The 23,840-nt window shown below is 42.4% G+C and overlaps 1 protein-coding gene across 8 annotated transcripts in view; it reads right to left on the reverse strand.

Moving 5' to 3' along the window:
- Positions 1-23,840, reverse strand: part of IGF2BP2 (insulin like growth factor 2 mRNA binding protein 2) — a 181,033-nt gene that overhangs the window by 107,035 nt on the left and 50,158 nt on the right. The window lies entirely within an intron of this gene.

Consider the following 23,840-nt stretch of genomic DNA (forward strand, 5'->3'; position numbering starts at 1 on the left):
ATATATTAGCCGGGCGTGATGGGGTGTGCCTGTAGTCCCAGCTACTAGGGAGGCCAAGGCACAAGAACCGCTTGAACCCAGGAGGCAGAGGTTGCAGTGAGTGGAGACTGCGCCACTGCCTCCGGCCAAAAAATTGCTTCAAGTAACATTATAAAATCATACATATAGAAATTAGAAAATTAAGATATTAGTGATTCTATCACCCAATGATAACCACTGCTAATAATCTAATGAAGGGGTCGGGTGTGGTGGCTCATGCCTGTAATCCCAGCACTTTGGGAGGCCAAGGCAGGCAGATCACCTGAGGTCGGGAGTTCGAGACCAGCCTGACCAACATGGTAAAACCCCATCTCTACTAAAAATACAAAAATTAGCCAGGCATGGTGGCGCACGCCTGTAATTCCAGGTACTCAGGAGGCTGAGGCAGGAGAATTGCTACTAGAATTCTCCTGCTGAGGCAGGATAATTGCTCCTGAGGCAGGAGAATTGCTTGAGGCAGGAGACGGAGGTTGTGGTAAGCCAAGATCACGCCATCGCACTCCAGCCTGAGCAACAAGAGGGAAACTCCATCTCAAAAAAAAGAAAAGAAAGAAACATAATCTGATGAAGAGGACAGGCACGGTGGTTCACGCCTGTAATCCCAGCACTTTGGGAGGCCGAGACGGGCGGATCACGAGGTCAAGAGATTGAGACCATCCTGGCCAACATGGTAAAACCTCGTCTCTACTACAAATACAAAAATTAGCTGGGCGTGGTGGTGGGCGCCTGTAGTCCCAGCTACTCAAGAGGCTGAGGCAGGAGAATGGCAGGAACCCGCGAGGCAGAGTTTGCAGGGAGCCGAGATCGTGCCACTGCACTCCAGCCTGGGCAACGAGGGAGACTCTGTCTCAAAAAATAATAATAATAATAATAATAATAATAATCTGATGAATGCTATTAGTTGTGTAGGTATTTATGAAAATGGGACCATACTGTTTAATACTCTTCTGCAATCTTCTTCACTTAGTATATTGTACAAGTCTTTATATATTCTTCTACAACATTAATTTTAGTGGCTACAAAGGGTTTCATGGCATAGGTGGACAATAATTTCCTTAACTCCTTGGAGTCCTTCCTCTCTCGCACATGTTATGTCTACTTAGGGTCCAGCAGAATGACACATCCATTTACAACCCCTACACTCCATCACTAGGCCATGTGCAGGAACAGGCCATTGCAGGAGTAGAATCATTGGATGATAAAGCTAGAGGAATTATTACCTAATAAATTTGTGGACAGACTTTCTTAATCAGAGAAAAAAACATTTAAATTACTTAAAAAGCATTTCTCTTCATTTCTTCACACTGTAATATTAGGTAGCAGGTGGTCCATAAAGCCATTCTCTTTTATACTCCAATACAGCTGAAACATTTCCCCCTAATTTTGTTTTAATGGGAAATTTAATTGTCAATGAAATTAAATACAACCTGAGTACACTTTACACACATTCCCCAGGGCCTAAAGGTAGTAAGAGCATAATTTTAAACTTTTTTTTTTTTTTTTTTGGAGACAGTGTCTCTCTCTGTCACCCAGGCTGGAGTGCAGTGGCACGATCTTGGCTCACTGCAACCTCCACCTCCCGGGTTCAAGCGATTCTCCTGTCTCAGCCCTCAGCCTCCTGAGTAGCTGGTATTACATGTGTGTGCCACCACACCCAGCTAATTTTTGTATTTTGGGTAGAGACAGGGTTTCACCATGTTGGCCAGGCTGGTCTCGAACTCCTAACCTCAAGTGATCCTCCCACCTCAGCCTCCCAAAGTTCTGGGATTACAGGCATGAGCCACCATGCCAAGCCCAATTTTAAACTTTTTAAAAAATAAGTAAGAGGGAGAAGTAAGACATACAAATTATTTACTATGTTTTCATTCACAACAGAGAGAATGCAGGGGGCTGAGGGTGGTAGTAGGGGAGACAAATCTAAGCCTTACAAGATACATTTTAATTAGTTAATGTTGTTAAAGAATCAAAGACCTTGTGTGAGATCAAGTTCAAATCTTTCCATTTTACGCTGTGCTTCTCAAAGGATTCTCATAAAACCAACCACTGTGAGTGTCGGAATTACCTTTCCAATACCAAGCATTCACCTCTAGAAACACATACAATTGTGGCCTCCACTGCTTTCTCTGGTGTTAGAGGTGATATAACTCCTGGGAACTGTACTTGCGGAACGGGGTGCTCTCTGCCTGTAAGGAAACCTTCTGCCCCCTCTACTCAGCCCCTCCAAGTCTGTGTCTTCTGCTTCTCGTTTCTCACCTCAAAGCATGTGGTCTTTCATCTTGGGAGAACCAACGTTACAGGGAAAGATGCAGAAAAGATGATATACGACATACAGGGAAAAAATCAACTCATATATCCCTGTGAAATATTATTTATCACTTCCCAAAACAAGTCATACCTGGGGTGGCCGAGTCTGCCTCTGTGTCACATGAAGATAAGGCAACTGCGCAATCCAAAGAGACCAGCAGGCCACAGCCATCACTTCCTGCGGCTAAGTAGACATTTCCTCTTGATGTCCCAGTATCTCAAATTTAAAATCTCCTCAAACCCACCTCCCCCTTCTGATTTCCATTTACATTTAATAAAACAATAGCAGCATCCTTCTCCAAAGATCTGCATTTCAGGATCTGATATGGCTTGGATGTGTGTCCCCTCCAAAGCTCATGTTGAAATGTGATTCCCAATGTTGGAGGTGGGGCCTGGTGGGAGGTATTGGATCATGGGGGCGGATCCCTCACAAATTGCTTGGCACCATCCCCTTGGTGATAAGTGAGTTCTCACTCAGTTAGTGCATGCAAGATCTGGTTGTTTAAAAGAGTCTGATGCCAGGTGCAGTGGCTCACACCTGTAATCCCAGCACTTTGGGAGGCTGAGACGGATGGATCACTTGAGCTCAGGAGTTCGAGACCACCCTAGGCAACATGTTGAAACCCCATCTCTACAAAAAAAAATACAAACATTAGCTGGGTGTTGTGGTGTGTAGCTGTAGTCCCAGCTACTTGGGAGGCTGAGGCAGGAGAATTGCTTGAGCCCAGGAGGCAAAGGTTGCAGTGAGCTGAGATTGTGCCATTGCACTCTAGCCTGGGTGACAGAGCAAGACCCTGTCTCAAAAAATAAATAAAATAAGAATACAGGACCTCCCCCATCTCTCTCTTGCTCCCATTCTTGCCATGTGACATGCCTGCTTCCCCTCACCTTCTGCCATGACTAGAAGCTTCCACAGGCCTCAACAGAAGCCAAGCAGAAGCAAGCACCACGATTTCTGTACAGACTGCAAAACTGTGAGCCAATTAAACTTCGTTTCTTTATAAATTACCCAGTCTCCGGTATGCCTTTATAGCAATGCAAAAACAGACTAACACAGAAAATTAGTACTGAAGAGTGGGGCACTGCTATAAAGATAAAGAAAGACGTGGAAGTGGCTGTGGATCTGGGTAATGGGCAGAGGATGGAAGAGTTTGGAGGCTCAGAAGAAGACATTAAGATGAGGGAGAGTTTGGAACTTCTTAAAGACTGGTTAAATGGTTGTGACTAAAATGCTGATAGAGATATGGACAGTGAAGTCCAGGCTGATGAGGTCTCAGGTGGAAATGAGGAAGTTAATGGGAACTGGAGTAAAAGTCACCTGCATTACATCTTAGCAAAGAACTGAGCTGCACTGTGTTCATGTCCTAGGGATATGTGGAAGTTTGAATTTCCACGTGAATTCTTCCACTTAGGGTATCTGGTGGAAGAAATTTCTAAGCAGCAAAGCAATCAAGATGTGGCCTGGCTGCTTCTAACAAACTACAATCAGAATTGGGAACAAAGAAATGACTTAAAGTGGAACTTATATTTAAAAGGGAAGCACAGTATAAAAGTTTGGAAAATTTGCAGCCAGGCCCTATGGTAGAGAAAGAATCCAAGTAGGTTGTGGAGCAGCCACTTGCTACAGAGATTAGCATGACTAAAAGGGAGCCAAGTGCTAACATCCAAGACAATGGGGGAAAAAAGCCTCAAAGCCATTTCAGAAATCTTCCAGGTTACCCCTCCCATCACAGGCCCAGAGGCCTAAGGAGGAAAGAACGGTTTAGTGGGCCAGGCCTGGGACACCAATGCCTTGCACCACCTCAGGAGGCTGCAACCCCCATCTCCACTGCTCCAGCTCCAGCCACGGTTCACAGGGCCCCAGGTACAGCTCGGGCTGCTTTGGAGAGTGCAAGATACCATAAACCTTGGTAGCTTCCACATGGTGTTAAGCTTACAGGCACAGAGTGCAAGAATGAATGAGGCTTGGCACCCCCTGTGTAGATTTCAGAGGATGTACAGGAAAGCTTGTATAGGAGCCCCTACATAGAGTCCCCACCAGGGTACTGCCTAGTGGAGCTGTGGGAAGAGGGCCACTGCCCTCCAGACCTAAAAATGGCAGAGCCACTGGCAGCATACACCCTCAGCAAGAAAAAGCTACAGGTACTCAGCTCCAACCTAAGAGAGCAGCCATGTGGGCTGTGCTCAGGGAAGCCACGAGGGCAGGGCTGCCCAAGGCCTTGGGAGCCCACCTTTCAAATCAAGATGTGGGACATGGAGTTAAGGATTACGTTGGAGCTGTAAGATTTAATGCCTGCTCTACTGGGTTTCAGACTTGCATGGGGCCTATTACCCTTTCCTTTAGGGCAATTTCTCCCTTTTGGAATGGGAATGTTTACCCAATGTCTGTACCACCATTGTACCTTGGAAGTAAATAACTTGTTTTTTATTTTACAGGTTCAGAGGCAGAAGGAAATCGGCTGTGAGTCTCAGATGAGATTTCGGACTTTGAGTTGATGCTAGAACAAGCGTTTTGGAGACTATTGGGAAGGGATGATTGTATTTTGCAATGTGAGAAGGACATGAGATTGGAGGGGCCAGAGACAGAATGACATGGTTTGGATGATGGCCCCTCCAAATCTCATGTTGAAATGTGATCCTCATTGCTGGAAGTGGAACCTGGTAGGAGGTACTAGATCATGGAGGTGGATCCTTCATGAATGGCTTAGTGCCATACCCTTACTGAAGAGTGAGTTCTCATATGGTTTATGCAAGATCTGGTTGTTTAAGGGAGTCTGGGACCTCCCCCTTCTCACTCTTGCTCGTGCTCTTGCCATATGACACGCCTGCTCTCCCTTCACCTTCTGCCATCATTGGAAGCTTCCTGAAGCCTCACCAGAAGCCAGGCAGATGTTAGCACCACACTTCCTGTATGGCCTGCAGAACCGTGAGCCAATTAAACCTCATTTCCTTATAAATTACCCAGTCTCGGGTGTTCTCTTATAGCAATACAAAAACAGAGTAACACAGGATCACTGAATGATCTTTGATTATTCCTCTTACCTTTGCCAGGCTTCAATATCCAGTCACTAACTCAACAAATCATGTTTCTTCTCTCTGCACAATATTTCTCCCATCTGCCTCTTTTTTTTTGGCTTCCTCAACCAATATCCTAGTTCAGGCTCTTATTACCCAACACCTAAACATATCTATAAGCTCTTAACTGGCCTCCCATACACATCAATCCATTCCATCTATGGCCACGTGTTTTGATAATCTTTCTCTGCTGATCAGAAACTCAGGAGGTGGCCGGGCGTGGTGGCTCATGCCTGTAATCCGACACTTTAGAAGGCTGAGGTGGGAAGATTGCTTGAGTCCAGGAGTTTGAGACCAGTTTGGGAAACATAGCAAAACTCCATCTCTACAAAATTAAAACAAAAATTAGCCAGGCATGGTGGTGAGCATCTGTAGTCTTAGCTAGTCTAGAGACTGAGGTGGGAAGGTGAGCCCAGGAGTTTGAAGTTTACTAATCTATGATCACACCACTGAACTCCAGTCTAGGCAACAGAGTGAGATCCTGTCTCTAAATAAATAAATAAAAGAAACTCAGGAGACTACAGAATAAAATCTTAATGTGTTCTTCCAACACTCACGATACTCCATGGTTCTAGCCGTATCTCTATCCTAGTAAAAGTGGTCTTTTCTACTCCTGAGACACATTATGCACACTTGTGTTTCCAAATTACCCTTGAAACCTTTTCCTGCACTTTGAATCACCTTCCAACTCTTCTCCTCTTCCTTGAATTCTATTTATACCTGAGTGTTCAGCTCAAATCCAACCTCTTCTACAAAGCCATCAGAAAAGCTACTAAGCACTTGCCTCTGCATTCTCATTCATTCAAAAAGTATTTACCTACTAACTTCCTATGATGTGCAAGGCACCAAGTTAGTTGCTGAGTAGAAAATGGTGAAAAGAACTCCACACAAACAGGGTTGTTGTTTTTATATTTTCCTTTCTCCATGAGTCATATCTGTACCAATTAAGTATAGCCCTTGGAGAGACTATATCTCATACTTTTTTTTTTTTTTGAGACAGAGTTTTACTCTGTCACCCAGCCTGGAGTGCAGTGGCATGATCATGGCTCACTGCAGCCCTGACTTCCCGGGTTCAGGTGATTTTTCCCACTTTATCCTCCCAAGTAGCTGGACTACAGGTGTGTGCCACCACTTCTGGCTAATTTTTGTATTTTTTGTAGAGATGGGGTTTCGCCATGTTGCCCAGGCTGGTCTCAAACTCCTAGCCTTAAATGATCCACCCATGGTCTCTCGAAGTGCCGAGATTACAGATATAAGCCACTGTACCTAGCCTATAGCTCACGTATTTTTTAAAAATCTTTCAAAGCTCCACTCCTAGTATAGTGCCAGGCGCATAGCAAATGCTCAGTAAATGATTGCTGATTGATTTCTGATTGGTGGTTACAGATCCAGTCTATCCACATACATACCTCTGACCTGCCCGTGACAGCAGCTATTTATATAGCCAAGTCAACTGGCTCATATCTGAAGAGACTAACCTTTATTAACACTATGCTCCAAAATCAACTGGGCCAACTGGCCACCTGACCAAGAAAAATAATTGTCTTTTTCATAGAGAATGTGCCAGTTTGCCTTAGGCACTGAGAGCACTTTGTGAAACTCTGATCACAACAGGACAAGGTGTACTTCTGAATGGCAACAGGAGATGATATAGGCAGTCTCTGCCTTCATACGTTCATGCAACAAAACATGGGTACTGTCAAAGAGTCCCACTCAATTAATGCCTTAGAGACTTATAACCATCTCATCTCATATAGCCTTAGGAGGTATGCAAAATGCCTGTCAAGCATCCAAAGTGTATATCAATTAAGCAAATATTTACCAAACACCAAGAAGAGACAACACCCAAGAGAAAGCACAGGCTTCGGAACTAAGAAAACCTGGGTCTGACTGCTGGATTTAGCACTAGTTATGTGGAGAGACGTCTGATCTTGCTCAGCTTTGGTTTCCTTCTCTGTAAAACAAGGACAGGACCACCTACCTCACAGGGTTTGCTTTGAGGATTAAATGAGATAATGCATGTAAAGTACATGGCACGGAGTAGATGTTCAGTAAGTGGTAAGCTGTTGCTATTGCTGAAGGAGAAGGTAAACAGGCAGTAGTGATATCTGTAATGTTGGGCACTGTGTTAGCACTGCTGCATATCCAGCAAGACAATCTCAAGGCAGACCTTTAGGTAGAGAGAAAAATAAGAGAGGGAGACATAAAACTATCTTATGCCTTAGAACACGTATCTATCACTAAAGGCTAGGTAATGTGGAAACTCAGATGTTTCACTGACATCATAAGCAACATTATCCCAAAGCATTTAAACACAATACTCATCTCCAACCACCCTCGTGTCATGGTCACTTGTTGCTTTCAGCAATTCAAACTGCTTGGGGTGATAGAGCTCCATGGTAGGAGATTTAACTGCAGTCCTTTACCTTGAGATAAACAGCTTGTAAACTCCTAGAAGGCCACTACTGCTTTTAAAACCAATGTTTGTTCTTTAGGTAAGGTAATGCTGAGAATCCAAAACCGGTGTAAGAATTCAGCTCCCATGCAGGCCACTGTGAGGGGGACACACCTAGTAGACACACAAATGTTTGCTGAACATAAGAATGAGTTTCAGTTACAATGGACCTCTGTATCCAATGTAATATAACACCTGGGATACCAATGCAATACATGTTACTATGAATAAGAGTGCCAGTCTTCAGAATCAGAGAAGGAAATGGAGCAAATACAAATGCCCAGTTTCCATCTCCCCTGAGAACAAAGAGAAATGGAAAAAAAGTATTGAACCAGAAGCTGGCATTCACTCTCAAACATGTACTACTGTCTGCTCTACCCACTTCTGTCCAGTCTTAAAGGTGTATGTGCACAGATTAGTTGAATGTGTTTCAAGTTCGTAAAGGAAGTCAAGGAAAAATGCCATTCTTTAGCACCTTACTAAAATATATAGCTTCTGTAAGATGACACTAAATGTAAGTATTCAGCACTCACATCTTACTGAAGAGAAAGGAGAATCAGGAAAACTACGCTTAAGAGGTAAGAGTCCAGCATTCTCTGCCTTTCTGAAGAGTGGCAACCATCCCTTCCACAGCCCCATGCAGCAGTATCTGAGAAGCACACGGAAGGCTGAAAAAGCTGTGGATGACCTTACTAGAATTTCATGCTTACTTATACATGTGACTTAGAGCCAGCACCCAGGCTTCCAATCTCTCAGAAGTCGCCCATAAATCAGCCAATGCGACAAGTGCTGCAAATAGCATAATTTCTCATAAGCAAGGACCCTGGCTATGTTGCTAGATCTTTCTGTAGTTAACAGCGAAAGATAATATCCATTTTAACATTTTATTATGAAGATTTTGTACTTACACAAAAGTAGACAGATGTGATGAACCCGGCTTTAACAGTTACCAACATATGACAAATTTTGTTTCATCTATACCATACCCACTGGATTATTTTAAACTGAAACCCAGGTATCATAGTATTTTATTTATAAATACTTCAGTATATAAAAGATAAGGATTTTTTAAAAAATCACAATACCATTACCAAACATTAACAATGAAAAGCCATTTCCTTATACTAGCAAATATGTCCTTACAATGTTCAAATGTCCCCAATTGTCTTATAATCCCATCCTCTTTTTACAGTTAGCCAATAACTGAATGTTCACAATGGAAAGAAACTTAGGGACTGCACATTTCAGTTTCTACCCACTATGACCCAAACTCCCTCACAGCAGTGCCTCGGTTATGACACGTCCCCTGAGAAGTGTGCATTTTGTGGAAGACAAGAATATTAGACTCATCAGTTTTTTTTCCCCTTCAGTATGTTACTCTCTTTTGTAATTGCATACTTAAGATTTTTTAACAGCTTTATTGAGATGTAATTCACATCACAAAACTCACCCATTTAAAGTGTACAGTTCAATGATTTCTAGCATATTCACAAAGCTGTGCAGTGATCCCCACTATTTAACTTCTGAACATTTCTATTAACCCAAAAAGAAACTCTGTACCCATGAGCAGTCTCTCCCTCACCAGCCTCGCCCCTTCCCGGCCCCTGGCAACCACCAGTTGGCTTTCTGCCTCTGTGGATTTTGCCTTTCCGGACATTCTTACTCCACTCTCACACTGTGTAAAGTTGTTTGGGGGTCTGTCCTCCAACCCCCAGGTAAGGCAGTAACTTTCCTGGGAGATACGAGGAATATCTGGCCGGCATTCATGGAGTAAGATTCCCTAGCAGGCTCTCCTGGCTCCTCCCTAATCTGGGAGCAGAGGATCAGCTGTTTCTTTTTGCTATGGCTGTTAGAGAGTTCAGGCTTAAACTTGCTGCCCAACTTTAATAACTGTGTAGCATATTATCACATACATTTCTCTCACCAAATTTCCCTCTGTCCTCACTTTAGTATTCAACCTTAATTTTCCTTTTGTTTTGTTCATTTGCATTTTTCTTATATTTTCTTATACTTCAAATATTTTGTACTTAAATACTTTTTTTTGACGGGGGGAACCAGTAAAGAATGAATGCATAACATTTATCTTCAGACATTCTGGTACTATCTTATCATGTCTTAAAGCCCAGGAAAATCTCATTTGATTATGATTATTTCTGATGATGGACACCTAGGCTGATATTCCCAAAAACATGGTGTTAGGCTCCAACGAAAGGATACAGAAGAAAAAGAAATGCCTCAAAGACGACTTGGGTGAGGATGTGTGAAATTTACTCCTGTACACACAAAAAAAGAGGTGTATGTGTGGGGCAGGATCAGTGAAGGAAATGTTAGTGATTCAGCTTTAGTTTAGAGAACTAAACGTAACAGACTTGATGGTCAGGGGAAATAAACAAAAGGAAGAAAACAGACATGGAAGGTATCACTCCGGGGCCCTGGGCTGATGCCTCTATTAATATTACTGCATTCACTGTGAAGTGTACGTGTCAGCATCAGAGAACAAGAACTACGGCTTCACTGCCAGGAGTGTGAAGAACCATCCCCATCCCAAGTGCTATTTAAGACATTTTACTGGGGGTACTGGTTGCTTTACTCTTGCCAAAAGAAAAATATCCTGTAAGGAGAAACATTAAAACCCAAGCTTTCTCCAGGAAAGACCTCACAGGCAGAGGATATTAATTCCTCCCCTGATAGAGTTCAACAAAACTCTTCCTGCACCCCGGAATGCAATGATTAATCAACTAATCTGGACCCAAGCTTTGTTTATATGTTCCAACCCTAAACATTAATTGAAATATTTCCATTGCAACAAAAACACTTTGGTTAGGATTTAAACACCACTACATAACAACATGCAAGTGTGCTTCAGAACGTGAAAGCACAATTTAGCAAAATAACAGTCCCTGCATTCGATCCAAGGGGGCACGGAGTGAAAAATGTGTTATTCTAGGGTCCATGGTTACTCGACAGCTAGACCAAGGGACACGAATTTCCTTTCCCATGTGATAAACTGCTGTAGATATTCTACCATGCTTTGTACTATTAGAAAAGCTTGCATAAAATTTTTTGCTTGTTAGTATTTGTTTTGTTAGTGTTGGGTGGTGTGGGTGTTAGGTTTTAGCATGTGAAAAAGAGACCCAAGGCCAGATGCGGTGGCTCACGCCTGTAATCCCTGCACTTTGGGAGGCCGATATGGGCAGATCACCTGAGGTCAAGAGTTCGAGAGCAGCCTGGCCAACATGGTGAAACCCTGTCTCTACTAAAAGAAAAATACAAAAATTAGCCAGGCACGGTGGCTCACACCTGTAATCCTAGCACTTCCGGAGGCCAAGTGGATCACCTGAGGTCAGGAGTTCGAGACCAGCCTGGCCAACATGGTGAAACCCAGGCTTTACTTAAAAAAAAAAAAAAAAAAAAAAAAAAGCCGGGTGTGGTGGCAGGCGCCTGTAGTCCCAACTACTCAGGAGGCTGAGGCAGGAGAATCGCTTGAACCTAGGAGGTGGAGGTTGCAGTGAGACAAGATCATGCCACTGCACTCCAGCCTGGGTGACAGAGGGAAGCTCGGTCTCAAAAAAAAAAAAAAAGAAAGAAAAAGAAAAAGAGACACAAATTTGGGAAATACCATGTTTGAGAGAAAGTGGGTTTTGATAGTATTTGAATACAGGTCAAATCCCTTGAAGAAGCTTAGATATAATAATAGAGGTGAATGCAATAATAGAGCTTATACTGGCTGCAGTCTACTTCAGTTACTGCTCTAGGAAGAAGCAGCCTTCAAGAGGGGAGAAAAGTCTGGGCAATTGAAGAGGCACAGATGAGTTTCTTAATAATAGCAAATGGATGAATTTTATCCAAGTGCTTTAAAGTACATTTAACACAGAGCAATCTGCAGCAGCTATTCTCACCCCCACCAAAACCTCCCTTCCTCAAGATGAACCAATCTCCTGGTTTTTTCAACAATATGAGAAGAGCAAAATACTTACTTTTTATTTGTTAAGAAGGTTTATCTGCCTAGAATGTGATTCTCAAGCCTGGATACAGGGGATCCCAAAACAGGGATTCATTAGAATCACCTGTATAGATTTTTTTTGTTTTGTTTTGTTTTTAACAACAAAAAATAAAGCAGCTAAGCCCACCCAGAGATTCTAATTTAACTGGTCTGGGATTGGATCCAGGCACTGGTATTTTTTTTAAAAAAACTTCCCAGTGATTCCAACATAAACCTGGGTTGAGAATCAATGGTCTATACAAACACCTCCTCTTTCTACACCAAGTCGTATCTGTGGGGTTTCTGTTTTTGTTTTTTCCATTTTAAAATAAGCTTTTTCTCTCTTCAAGGCTGAATCTCCTCCATGTACTGTACCAAAATTACCCTACCTTAGTAGGTCCCTGGTCATGTAATTGTTCCTGACACTCCAAGGTTAAAGCATTTGTATTTCTCCTGCGACTTAAGCATTTATGGATATACTCAGCATTATATTCATAATGTAACCAGCATGTTTATGTTTGTTACTATGGTTTGTGCTTAAGTTACAAGCTTGTCTTATCTCCCTTGTTTGATTCAGCAGATGATTTTGGAATGCATATTATGTGAATGTCACTGTGCTCAAGGCCTGTGGAGGCTACAAAAATGTAAAGCCATTCTTGTAGCTGTCAAGGAACTTAAAATCCAGAATGGAGATAAGACAGAAATAAATAACACCACCATATAGAATATAAAATCTGTAACAGACAGCCAAGGTATACTAGACTACTCTCAGCTGCAGAACAAAGACATATATCAAAATGCTAACAGTGGTTATCTCCAGGAAGTGGGATTAAGAATGTTCTTTGTTTTTGCGTGTTTTTTTTAAGTCTTTTACAGGATGTATGTTATGGGAAACAGTCTCTAAAGAAGGAGAAATCTGTTTGAAGGATGGAAAGTTGACAGGTGGAGAAGGGGCATGAGCAAAGGCAAAGCACCAAATGTATTTGGTGACAGTGGGTAACTCCGTTCTGCTGCTGTTTCTTGGAGTGAGGGCAGAGAGAGAAGAGGGTGAGGTCAGAAGGATTGTAGCAGTATTGCCAAAACCTTGAATGTCATAGAGAGGATTTTTAATTGGCAAATGGGAGCCATTAAAGGTTTTTAAATGGTACTTTTCCTTATTATAAAAATAACACTTTTCTTAAAAAATACGATTATATGTCTATTATATAAGTAATTGGAAAGGAGTAAAATCCATAAAGTAAATAAAAATTATCACCAGAAAGCTCATCACTCAGAAAAAAAAAAATTGCTAATATTTTGGCACATTTCCTTTCAGTCTTTTCTATCTGCAGTCATGAAAGATTTTTTAAGCAGGAATGTGACCTCATCAGGGCTATGCTTTAGGAGGCTGGGTTATGAGATGTCCGAAGCACAAAGCGGCTTCCTCACACACATTCTCTACTTCTCCTGCTTATGTTTTTGCTGCAGATCCACAAATAGGTCCCAAGGGGCAAGCAGAACCTGAGGGGAAAGCCCGAGGCTGAAGCCTAGGGAGAAGCATTCCTAATATTCAGTGAAACAGACAAGAAGCCCTTGATGGAGGTGAAGAGACCGATCTGCAGAGCAGCAACAGGTTACCAGGAAGGGGAGTCTTGTCTTGAGAAGGGAGGTTGTTTCACAGGACCGCAGAGAGCTTTTCGAGAGATCATCTTCACCATAATTCCCAGCGGGGAGATTCCTAAAAATAGGCAATTACCACATCTTGTATGTGATAATTATATTACGATAAAACAGCTCATAGTATGACAGCTACTGCCTGTGAGTAAGAAATCGTGTTGCCTCTGAGATCACGGCTTCAAGAAGGGGTTGACCTGTGTCAAAATCCCCTGACAGGCTTTAATCGTCAAGTCAGTTCTCACAGCACTCAGCCTTGCCCCCCGCTCTGAGACAATGGGGCTCTGTGTAGGAGCAGAGGCCAAAATGTGGAAGGACACTGGCACGCCTCTTCTACCCCCACGAGGTGTTTATTATTTTGCTTGCAAACAGGCTGGGTCCAGTGTTTTACTTTCTTCCCCCTTCTTCCCTTTGCTAATTTTATCTCAATTTCAAATTAGTATTTTTCAAGAGATAATTTACTTAATTCCCAGCCCCTCCTACCCGTTTATGACTTAGGAATGAACGTAAGCACAAAACATCTTGTGATGGCCTCAAAATAGAAAGCAAGTTTAAAGTTTTATTTTTCTGTCCCAAAGCTGCCAAAGCTCTGGCGTGTTTTAACTTCTGCTCTACACACTGTTTCCCCCTCCGTCCCTCCCATCCAGCTATATTTAGTAAAGCCCAAATAAAAGGGATACATGCAAAGCAAAATTAAATATAGTTTCTTTCAATCAGTAAACCTGAGTTAAAGCTCATACAAACATTCATATACTAAGAAGTACTCTCCTCCTCCAAAGACAGCTCACAGCCTCACCTGTCTCACCAAGTAGCAGGTGCGCCTAGAAAGGCAAACACACCACCTCCCCTCCTTAATCTCGGACCACTCCTTCCCCCCTTGATCCCACACTGCCCTCCTTCAGTGCCACCCCCACCTCTATGCGCTCCATTTCTAGATGCCAGTGTACCTACATCACACTCTACACTCCACCTGCACCTAGAGGGAAAAGAGGAGAATTGAGAAAGGTCCATCTATTAATACATGAAAGGCACGCAGAAGTGCTCGAGGACCAAGGGAGTGTAGACCAGGCTGCTCCAAAGCACACCACTGCAGCAGCTTCACACCACATCTTCATCTCCAGTGACTGATGTCAAACTTATCTTTGACTTTCATTGGCTGAAAGAAATTCTATGGGACTTGAGTGCAAGGAAGACACTCTGATTCTGGTTTTCTAATAGGGATGAAGATATTATAATGGTAACAAGATTTTGGGGGGAAAATTCTTGTCCACAAGGCAGCAAAGCTGTAAAGCTAAATACGGAACATGCCAAAGAAGGGAATGAGGCAGGTTTACGGAGGAGAGTTTGTGGGCATGGGTATGGGAATGTCTCCAAATGCAACTTTTCCCATAAAAGAAGTATCTGACTGCTCCATCCCTTTTCCAAAACCAAAGGCACACATGAAGATGGGAGAAAATGTGGAGGTTCTAAGAACCCGATGGCTGGGTAGCAAACTCATCCTTCTCGGGATGCTTTCACCTAAATAAAGCCCAAGGTGCTATACACGGCCACTAAGCATATTTAATTCTACTATCAAAGAGGAAGCTACTACCAGGTCCAGTGAATAGCAATAAAACTATTTAGACAATATCATCAAAGCCCCAAATTTATTTGCCACTACATTAAGGCAAAACAATTTAAAATATTTTAAATTTAAATTTAAATACATTTTAAAATATTTTAAGTATAATGATCTAGAACGTGGACCAACAAACTACGGTTGATAGGTCAAATCCAGCCAGCCACCTGTTTTTGTATAGTCTACAAGCTAAGAATGTTTTTCCCTTTTTTTAAATGGTTGGAAAAAAAATAAAAAGAATATTCCATGACATGTGAAAATTATACAAAATTCAAATCTCAGTGTCCATAAATAAAGTTTTATTGGAACACAGCCAGGCTCATCCATTTACATATTGTCTATGGCTGCTCTTGCAGAGTTGAATAGGTACTAAAGGGATAGTATCATCTAACAAGCCAAAAATATTTACTAGCTAGTGCTTTACAGAAAAAGTTTGCCAACCCCTGGTCTAGAGACAAACCTGGGTTGTGAAAAATACTTTTTACTGATTTCATTTAATACTTTATAGTTTTCCCTGGTATATTCACACCTATTACTTTCATTTTATCTTCACTCCAAGTCAGTGAGTTATATCCTGTTTAGAGATGAGATCGAAAGTTTGAAAGTGGACTTGCCCAAGGTCATGCAGCAGCTAAGAGGCAAGGCCAGGGCTACACCCCAGTTTTCTGACCTATATCCCAAGGTGTTCACAACACACAGCTGTCTTCTTGGATGCCTGCTAATTGTAGCTGCCGTCTTTTAGACATTCTCTCCACATTTGATAGTTCACCTTAGTGTAAAGTCCCTCCTTCCTAAAATAGGACTGAAAACAAACTGCCCAGCCCCACTTCCTGCTAGGATAGAGACACACAACTGTGGACCCAGTGGCTTCCCAATCTGGCAGAGGCAGTTGTGGGAGAAGCTTCTCGATGGTGGCATAGGCAACAGCTCTCTTGGCAGACCAGTTCTGCAGACTATCAAGAAGCTCTACCTGCAGCCTGTTTCTTCAGCCTGTCTGACAATTCTGTGATCTATCTATATACCTCAATGCGTTCTTTTGTGCTTAATCTAGCTACTCTGTGGATTCTGTTCTCCACAACGATGACCAGAGACCAACACAAGTTCAGAAGAAATCCTTATAATACTACAGTGTTTCCTAAAACCTTCTAGAACAACTTCCCACCATCATTACTATCTTCTAAAATCCAATCCCATTTCCATAAGATGTTAAAGGATTCTGTAGTTACGTAAATAAATTATAAAACATCAAGTTAAACAGATTTCTTTACTACAGGACTTCTCAGAGCCTTAAAATGCATGTGTGCTTCACAAATCTCCAAGAAAGGGACAAGTATACAACATTTGAAAAATGTATTTGACCACTGAACCATTTTTTAATATGTCTTACCAGTACAGTAATATATTTGGGGAAATATTGATCAACATACCTTCTACTTGGAAAAAAAAGTTTATAATTATAAAATATTTTAAAATAAGGCTGCTGAAATGAGGAATACAATTCTGGAATATGTTGGGTGAAATTATGGAATGTATTAGGGTTGAAAATGATTTCATGTACTGTTCAGGGGATATATTTTAGTGCAGCCATTTTGGAAAGCATTGGCAATGATTATTTTAGGTTAATGCAAAAGTAATTGCAGTTTTTGCCACTGAAAGTAATGGCAAAAACAGCAATTACTTTCACACCAACCTAAATAGCAAGTTATATTACTCTTTAATCCAATCATTATACTTCTAGGAATATTTCCTTAAAAAAATCTGAAATGTGGACAATTACCAGATCCTCAGCCCTTATATACACTTTTGTGACTTTATGCAAAAGAAAAAAATGTTCTCACTTGAGAAAAACACAGAAGGGTACTGCTTTGTCTTTCTATTCAGGTCATAACTTCCTTATGATCGAGGGAAAAGAGACAAAGGGGCTGTTATTTTCTTAGTGGCATCATGACACTATATAAACATTTATTTAGCTCTTTACCTCCTACAGAAAAAGGAAAAAGGAAAGTTGAGAACTTTCCCAAGAGTATCTCTATTGTTAATTAAAACATCCTCAGCCAGATGCATGGCATCCCTGTAAGTGAAACAGTGAAGAACCTGGGCGACATGAGTATGTAGTTAGAGGTGTCACGATGCTGAGCTAACCCGAGGGCTGATGATGAACTACAAACCTTCGGGATAGATTTTTTTCTGTGGGATTCAGTTTAACTTGGTAAAGAATATGATAATGATAAAGAACTGCATGTTAACCCTTTTAAGTCAATCTAAGTATTTTTAAAAGGTCCTTTAATACTACTTAAATATTTAAATTATATTTTGAATATGTATATACTTAATACATATAAAAATGATATAAATTTTCTGTCTAATTCTGTGGAGGACTGAAGGAAGCTTCAAATTCAGCAACTTGTAGATTCAGATCATGTGACTAGGACAGCACTGCCCTCTAGTGGTGGAGTATCATGCTTTCACTTTGAAGCTTCTGATAGATCAATAAGCACCTTTAAAAGGTTGAATCTAAGCCAGGCGTGGTGGCTTTACGCCTGTCATACCAGCACTTTGGGAGGCTGAGGCGGGTGGATCACCTGAGGTCAGGGAGACTAGCCTGACCAATATGGTGAAACTCCATCTCTTCTAAAAATACAGAAATTAGCCAGATGTGGTGGCATGCGCCTGTAGTCCCAGCTACTCAGGAGGCTGAGACAGGAGAATTGCTTGAACCTGGGAGGCGGAGATTGCAGTGAGCTGAGATTACGCCACTGCACTCCAGCCTGGGCGACAGAGTGAGACTCCGTCTCAAAACAAATCAAAACAAAAAAAAGGTTGAATCTGGGCGGGGCGCGGTGGTCCACGCCTGTAATCCCAACATTTTGAGAGACCAAGGTGGGAGAATCACTTGAGGCCAGGCATTTGAGATCAGCCTGGGCAACACAGCAAAACCCCCACCTCTATAAAATTTTTTAAAAATTAGCTGAGCATGGGGAGGCTGAGGAGGATGGGAGGATGGATTAGGCCAAGGAGTTGAGGTGGAAGGAGGACTTGGCCCCTCGAGTTTGAGGTTGCAATGAGACATCCATGATCATGCCACTGCACTCCAGCCTAAGAGACAGAATGACACCCTGTCTCCAAATTTAAAAAAAAAAAAAGGTGAATCTATTGTTTAAAACGGAAGTTATAAAGAGACAACAAACACTCAGAAGAACCTGTAACTCTTAAATAGTGAATGCCATAACCAAGTAAAGGTATTCAGCTCAAAGGCCACTCTTCAATTTGCTCTCAAGTGCATTTTACAGACAGAGAAATCATGGTCTCCAAAGATTAGAAACGGCCTGGCACGGTGGCTCACGCTTGTAATCCCAACACTTTTGGAGGTTTGAGGCAGAAGGATAGCTTGAGCCCAGGAGTTCAAGGCCATCCTGGGCAACATACCAAGATCCCATTTCTACAAAAAATTTTAATTAATGATGGTACACCTGTGGTCCCAGCTACTCAGGAGGCTGAGGTGGAAGGATCGATTGAGCCCAGGAGGTCAATGCTGCAGTGAACTGTGGTCACTGCCACTGCACTCCCGCCTGGATGATAGAATGAGACCCTGTCTCCAAAAAAAAAAAAAAAAAAAAAAAAAGAAACAATTTCATCTCAGTCACAAAACCACATGAACCAAGAGGTCTGTGTTTCTGTCATGCTTACTATCTATTAGGCAAAATCCACAAATTAAGAATGAACAAACCATCTTTTCACATTTTATCTCTAAAGAAGTGCCAACTGCCTATAGCAGCAGCCACTGTATCCCTCTTCCCAAAGTTCGGCCCCTGGGGACCAGAGGCCCACACAAACCCAATAAGATCTGGGAACCCCTGGAAGGGAAACGAATCCTGAGCCTTCTCTCTATGTCCTCAAGGAAGCAGAACTGGGGGATGGTCTCTCTCTTAGGCTCCTATGTCAACAGAATCTACGTCTCATAAGAAGGGATGTGGTGGCGGGCGTGTAATTTACATCAGAAAAATGAAGTCTCTACCCTTGCTCTGTCATAGCACACCACATAGTTAGGACTCAGGACTGGTCGAGCAGGACCGGCCAACCCGAGGGAGCATATCTGGTGATTTACGGGAAACTCCAGTTCTCTCAAGGAAAATGGGATGTGATAGGAAAAGCAAAACCAACGAACAGAGAGATTCACCATGTCAGAGTGAGAAAGAGTAGTGGGTTATATTTAAAAAGGATTTTATACATTGGAAAGTATTTTCACAAGCATCTTATTTGCTCCTTTGGTTATGACCCCATAGGCCTTTATTCCAAGGCAACAGATTTTAAAAAGACTGAGAAGTTAAATGGCTTGCCTGTGTAATCTGGAAAATTGGTAACAGACTCAAGACTCACCCAGAGGTCTGTTGTTTCCCATAGCACCTGTGACACCCAAGGTGGAGGTGCCTTAATTACCGGCACATATAAATTATGAGAGGAGGAGCCCCTCTAGGCAGTCACAGTCAGAGCAGCACAAAGAGACTGTAATAGATGATCTTGTGGAAAGGTTTCTGTTCTATTTGTCTTTTAGTTAGAGACAGGGTCTCACTGTTGCCCAGGCTGGAGTGCAGTGGCACAATTATAGCTCACTGCAGCTTCAAACTCCTGGGCTGAAGTAATCCTCCCACCTCAGCCTCTCTAGCAGCTAGGACTACAGATGTGCATGACCACATCTGGCTAATTTATCCTTTTTTGGTAGAGAGGGAGACTCACTATGTTGCCCAGACTGGTCTTGAACTCTTGGCCTCAAGCAATCTTCCCACCTTGGCTGAAGATTGCTTCAGCCAAAATGCTGAAATTATAGGCATGAGCCATGGCACCCAGCAAACGGCTTTTAAAAATCCAAAGAACAGTCACAGAACTTAAAAAGTAAACAAGCCTAAGACTAGAAGAGGGACAAGGAGGCCTACAAAACTTGAAAAGAGCCTAAATGGGCCAGGCATGGTGGCTCACGCCTGTAATCTCAGCACTTTGGGAGGGCGAGTTGGGCCGATCACTTGAGGCCAGGAGTTCGAGACCAGCCTGGCCAAGATGGTGAAACCCCTGTCTCTACTAAAAATATAAAAAATAGCCAGGTGTGGTGGTGCACGCCTATAATCCCAGCTACTTGGGTGGCTGAGGCAGGAGAATCACGTGAACCTGGGAGGTGGAGGTTGCAGTGGGCTGAGATTGAGCCACTGCACTCCAGCCTGGGCGAAAGAGTAAGACTTAGTCTCAAAAAAAAAAAAAAAGAATCTAAATATAATCACTGTTTTAACTGTTTTACAATTAAAATATGTTTATGAGACTCTGCTAAAGATGTAGGTAATGAGAAATCCATTTTAGAAAGACTGATATCCAAAACTCCTAAAACATTTGCTTAAGGAGGTAAACTTTCCACTTTCCAAAAACTTTCTAGATAACCAAGGCTCTGGCTGCCGTCGCTTCTCAACAATTTCAATAAATTAGTGAATCTCTTTCTCTTCTTCCTATGGTCTCATTTTTCCTTACAGTTTGAATAAGTAGTCTTGTCCTCTGAGTTTTTTTTAATGGTACATTTCAAATACTATGAGCTTACTTGCATTGCAACACTTAGTCTTGGTAATGAAAGAAAACAATGGAACTGGAAAGGTCTGGGGTCTATAACAGACCCATTTTTGAGGCTATGCAGCTCACACGGCCTCTTTGTCACAGAGGTGGGCTTCTGGAGGCGGTGTTTATATCCTGGAACCCTGTCACTGTGGCCATATCTGGTTGGGTCAGCAGTAGGCATCTCTGCCCCAAACAGAGCCAGTCAGAAACTCCTTCACAGCAACTCCTTTTGCTTAAGCTAGCTTGATTCTGTTTCTATTACTCAGAACCAAAAGGCTCTAGATAATACATTTTATGTATTTATTTGGTTTCTTTTCTGCTTGTCCACACTAAATTGTTTGCTCTACAAGGGCAAGGATTTCTGTCTTTTTTGTTCACTGTTCTAGCTCAAGTGCCTAGAATAATGCCTGGCCGATACTACAAAAATGTTTAGATACTCAAAAATGTTTGCTGAATAACAAATACTGTGAGCCTTTCTTAAAGAGTTTTCCCTACTATAAGTTTTATTCAGTGGGCTGTTCTATTTGCTGAAGAGAAAACGCTAGGCTCTGTAGAGCTTGGTCTTTACCAACCTTCCACACGATATCTAAATATTTTCAAATTTATCTTTTCCCAAATATCTACTCCTCATGCTTCTGTATCTGAAAGATTCTCATCTCTCCTTCACAAGTTAGCAATTCAGTACTACAACGGCTGTACATAGTGTATTATATCATTATATCATAATCAATCATTACAATGGGATAATCCCTATACATCTCCCTTTCTTCCCTTCTCTCTTTTTTTTTTGAGACAAAGTCTCGCTGTGTCGCCCAGGCTGGAGTGCAGTGGTGCAACCTCGGCTCACTGCAAACTCTGCCTCCCAGATTCAAGCGATTCTCCTGTCTCAGCCTCCCAAGTAGCTGGGACTACAGGCATGCGCCACCACGCCCAGCTAATTTTTGTATTTTTAGTACAGACGGGGTTTCACCATGTTAGCCAGGCTAGTCTTAAACTCCTGACCTCAGGTGATCCACCCACCTCAGCCTCCCAAAGTGCTGGGATTACAGGCGTGAGCCACCGTGCCCGGCCCTTTCCTTCTCTTTCGCCCTTCTAAATGTCTGCTCTCAGTAATGTCATAGCCTGGGCCATCTATTAATGAATGGGCAGAAGACTTCATCCCTGCTTCCCAAGCTCCAGGATTTAAATGGTGTCTGCAAGGGAATATAGAGGTGCTCCAGGAGGCCTGATAACTAACCCCATCAGGGTACCAATTAGGTTCCCAAGAGCAGCAAAGCACGTGACTGCTACCCAGGAGGCTAAATAGCACAATACCATTCCAAATCTCTTCACTAAGGACCAGGTAAGCAGACAAACCAAAAAGATAGCTGGCCACATTTTTATACCTCCTAGGTGCTATTCTAACTCCTATTACTGAGCCATTTACCTGCTCTGTGTGTTGATTAGTAAAACAGATAATTCCTACTTGTCTATATTGTTAAGGAGGAATAATCACTATTATAACACTATAGACTATAGAACTTGAGCTTTTGGCTAAGACAGAATGATCTATTAGACCTTCAAATAATTTAACAGGCGGAAGTACTAAATAAATATAAATTGTTCCCATACAAAGTTTGAGTGCAGATTACACATTCAAATGGAAATATACATGAATAGATAATTTTTAGAACTAGAAAATTTTCCCCAAATATATGGTTTTAAAATTCAGTGTTTATGCTTAAAACTACTTAGTTAAAAACAGAACAAAATAGACTTTAGGTAAGTTTAAATTTCCTACATAAAAACTAAGTTAGGAAGGCCAAGGAGGGGTTTATTTATAAGGTCAAAAGAAACATGATCAGTTGCTCATAGAAAAATGAGCAACTGGCCTTATCCCTACAGTACTTTACAATTCCTTTGATCAACTCATCTTCTCATGCCACTTTCTTTTTCTTGCTGAAATTTCTCAGTGTAACTTCTTAGGCTTAAATTCTCACAATTTTCTTTTCATTAGCTCAATTTTACTTGCAGTCTGGATACTCGTTTAAAAACAAGTGCTCTAAAAGCCCTTGTGCCACATTTTTAACGTGCTGAGCACACTCATGCAAGTGATCTAACAAAGACAAATACTTTCTCAGCTCCTTCACGGAGATCTTCTCACTTCTGGCCCTCCCTTCCTGGAAGTCCTGACTTCACTGACTGAGAGGAGAAACAAATCTCTTTTGATCTCTGGCTGGAGTGAGAGCTGCCTGCTGTTCTCTACCTCTCCTTAACACAGTGCTGAACACAATTTTCTGGAGGAGTGCCAGAATGTGTGCCTTTCTGGAAGGGCAAATAATTATGGCCTCATCCTTACTCCAGTTCATACAATTGAGGCGGGTATGGACAGTCTAGAGCACAAGCAAGCAGGAGGGAGACGGTTACACAGGGCTTGCATGGTTTCAATGACTTTCACCAGGTTTCAGACGTCTGCTTGTTTTCCTCTACTACTGCTAAATCATGGACTAAGAAAGTAAAAACAGGCCGGGCATGGTGGTTCCCGCCTGTAAGGCCTGCACTTTGGGAGGCGGAGGTGGGCGGATCACGAGGTCAGGAGATAGAGACCATCCTGGCTAACACATTGAAACCCTGTCTCTACTAAAACTACAAAAAATTAGCCAGGCACGGTGGCGGGCACCTATAGTCCCAGCTACTCAGGAGGCTGAGGCAGGAGAATGGCGTGAACCCTGGAGGCAGAGCTTGCAGTGAGCTGAGATCGCGCCACTGCACTCCAGCCTGGGCAACAGAGCGAGACTCTGTCTCAAAAAAAAAAAAAAGAAAAGAAAAGAAAGTAAAAACAACATCAAGAAACACCAATGGGGCCAACTCCTGCTTTCCCATTGATAAATAAGTCCCACAGACAGTATATGTGACAGTTAAGAGGGGGCTGGGGACGGGCGTGGTGGCTCACACCTGTAATCCCAGCACTCTGGGAGACCAAGGTGGGCAGATCACAAGGTCACGGCAGATCACAAGGTCAGGAGTATCAGACCAGCCTGGCCAATATGATGAAACCCCGTCTCTACTAAAAATACAAAAATTAGCCGGGGATGCTGGCGGGCTCCTGTAGTCCCAGCTACTTGGGAGGCTGAGGCAGGAGA

The sequence above is a fragment of the Pan paniscus genome, chromosome 2 (genome assembly GCF_029289425.2).
Source record: "Pan paniscus chromosome 2, NHGRI_mPanPan1-v2.0_pri, whole genome shotgun sequence".
Taxonomy (NCBI): Eukaryota; Metazoa; Chordata; class Mammalia; order Primates; family Hominidae; genus Pan; species Pan paniscus.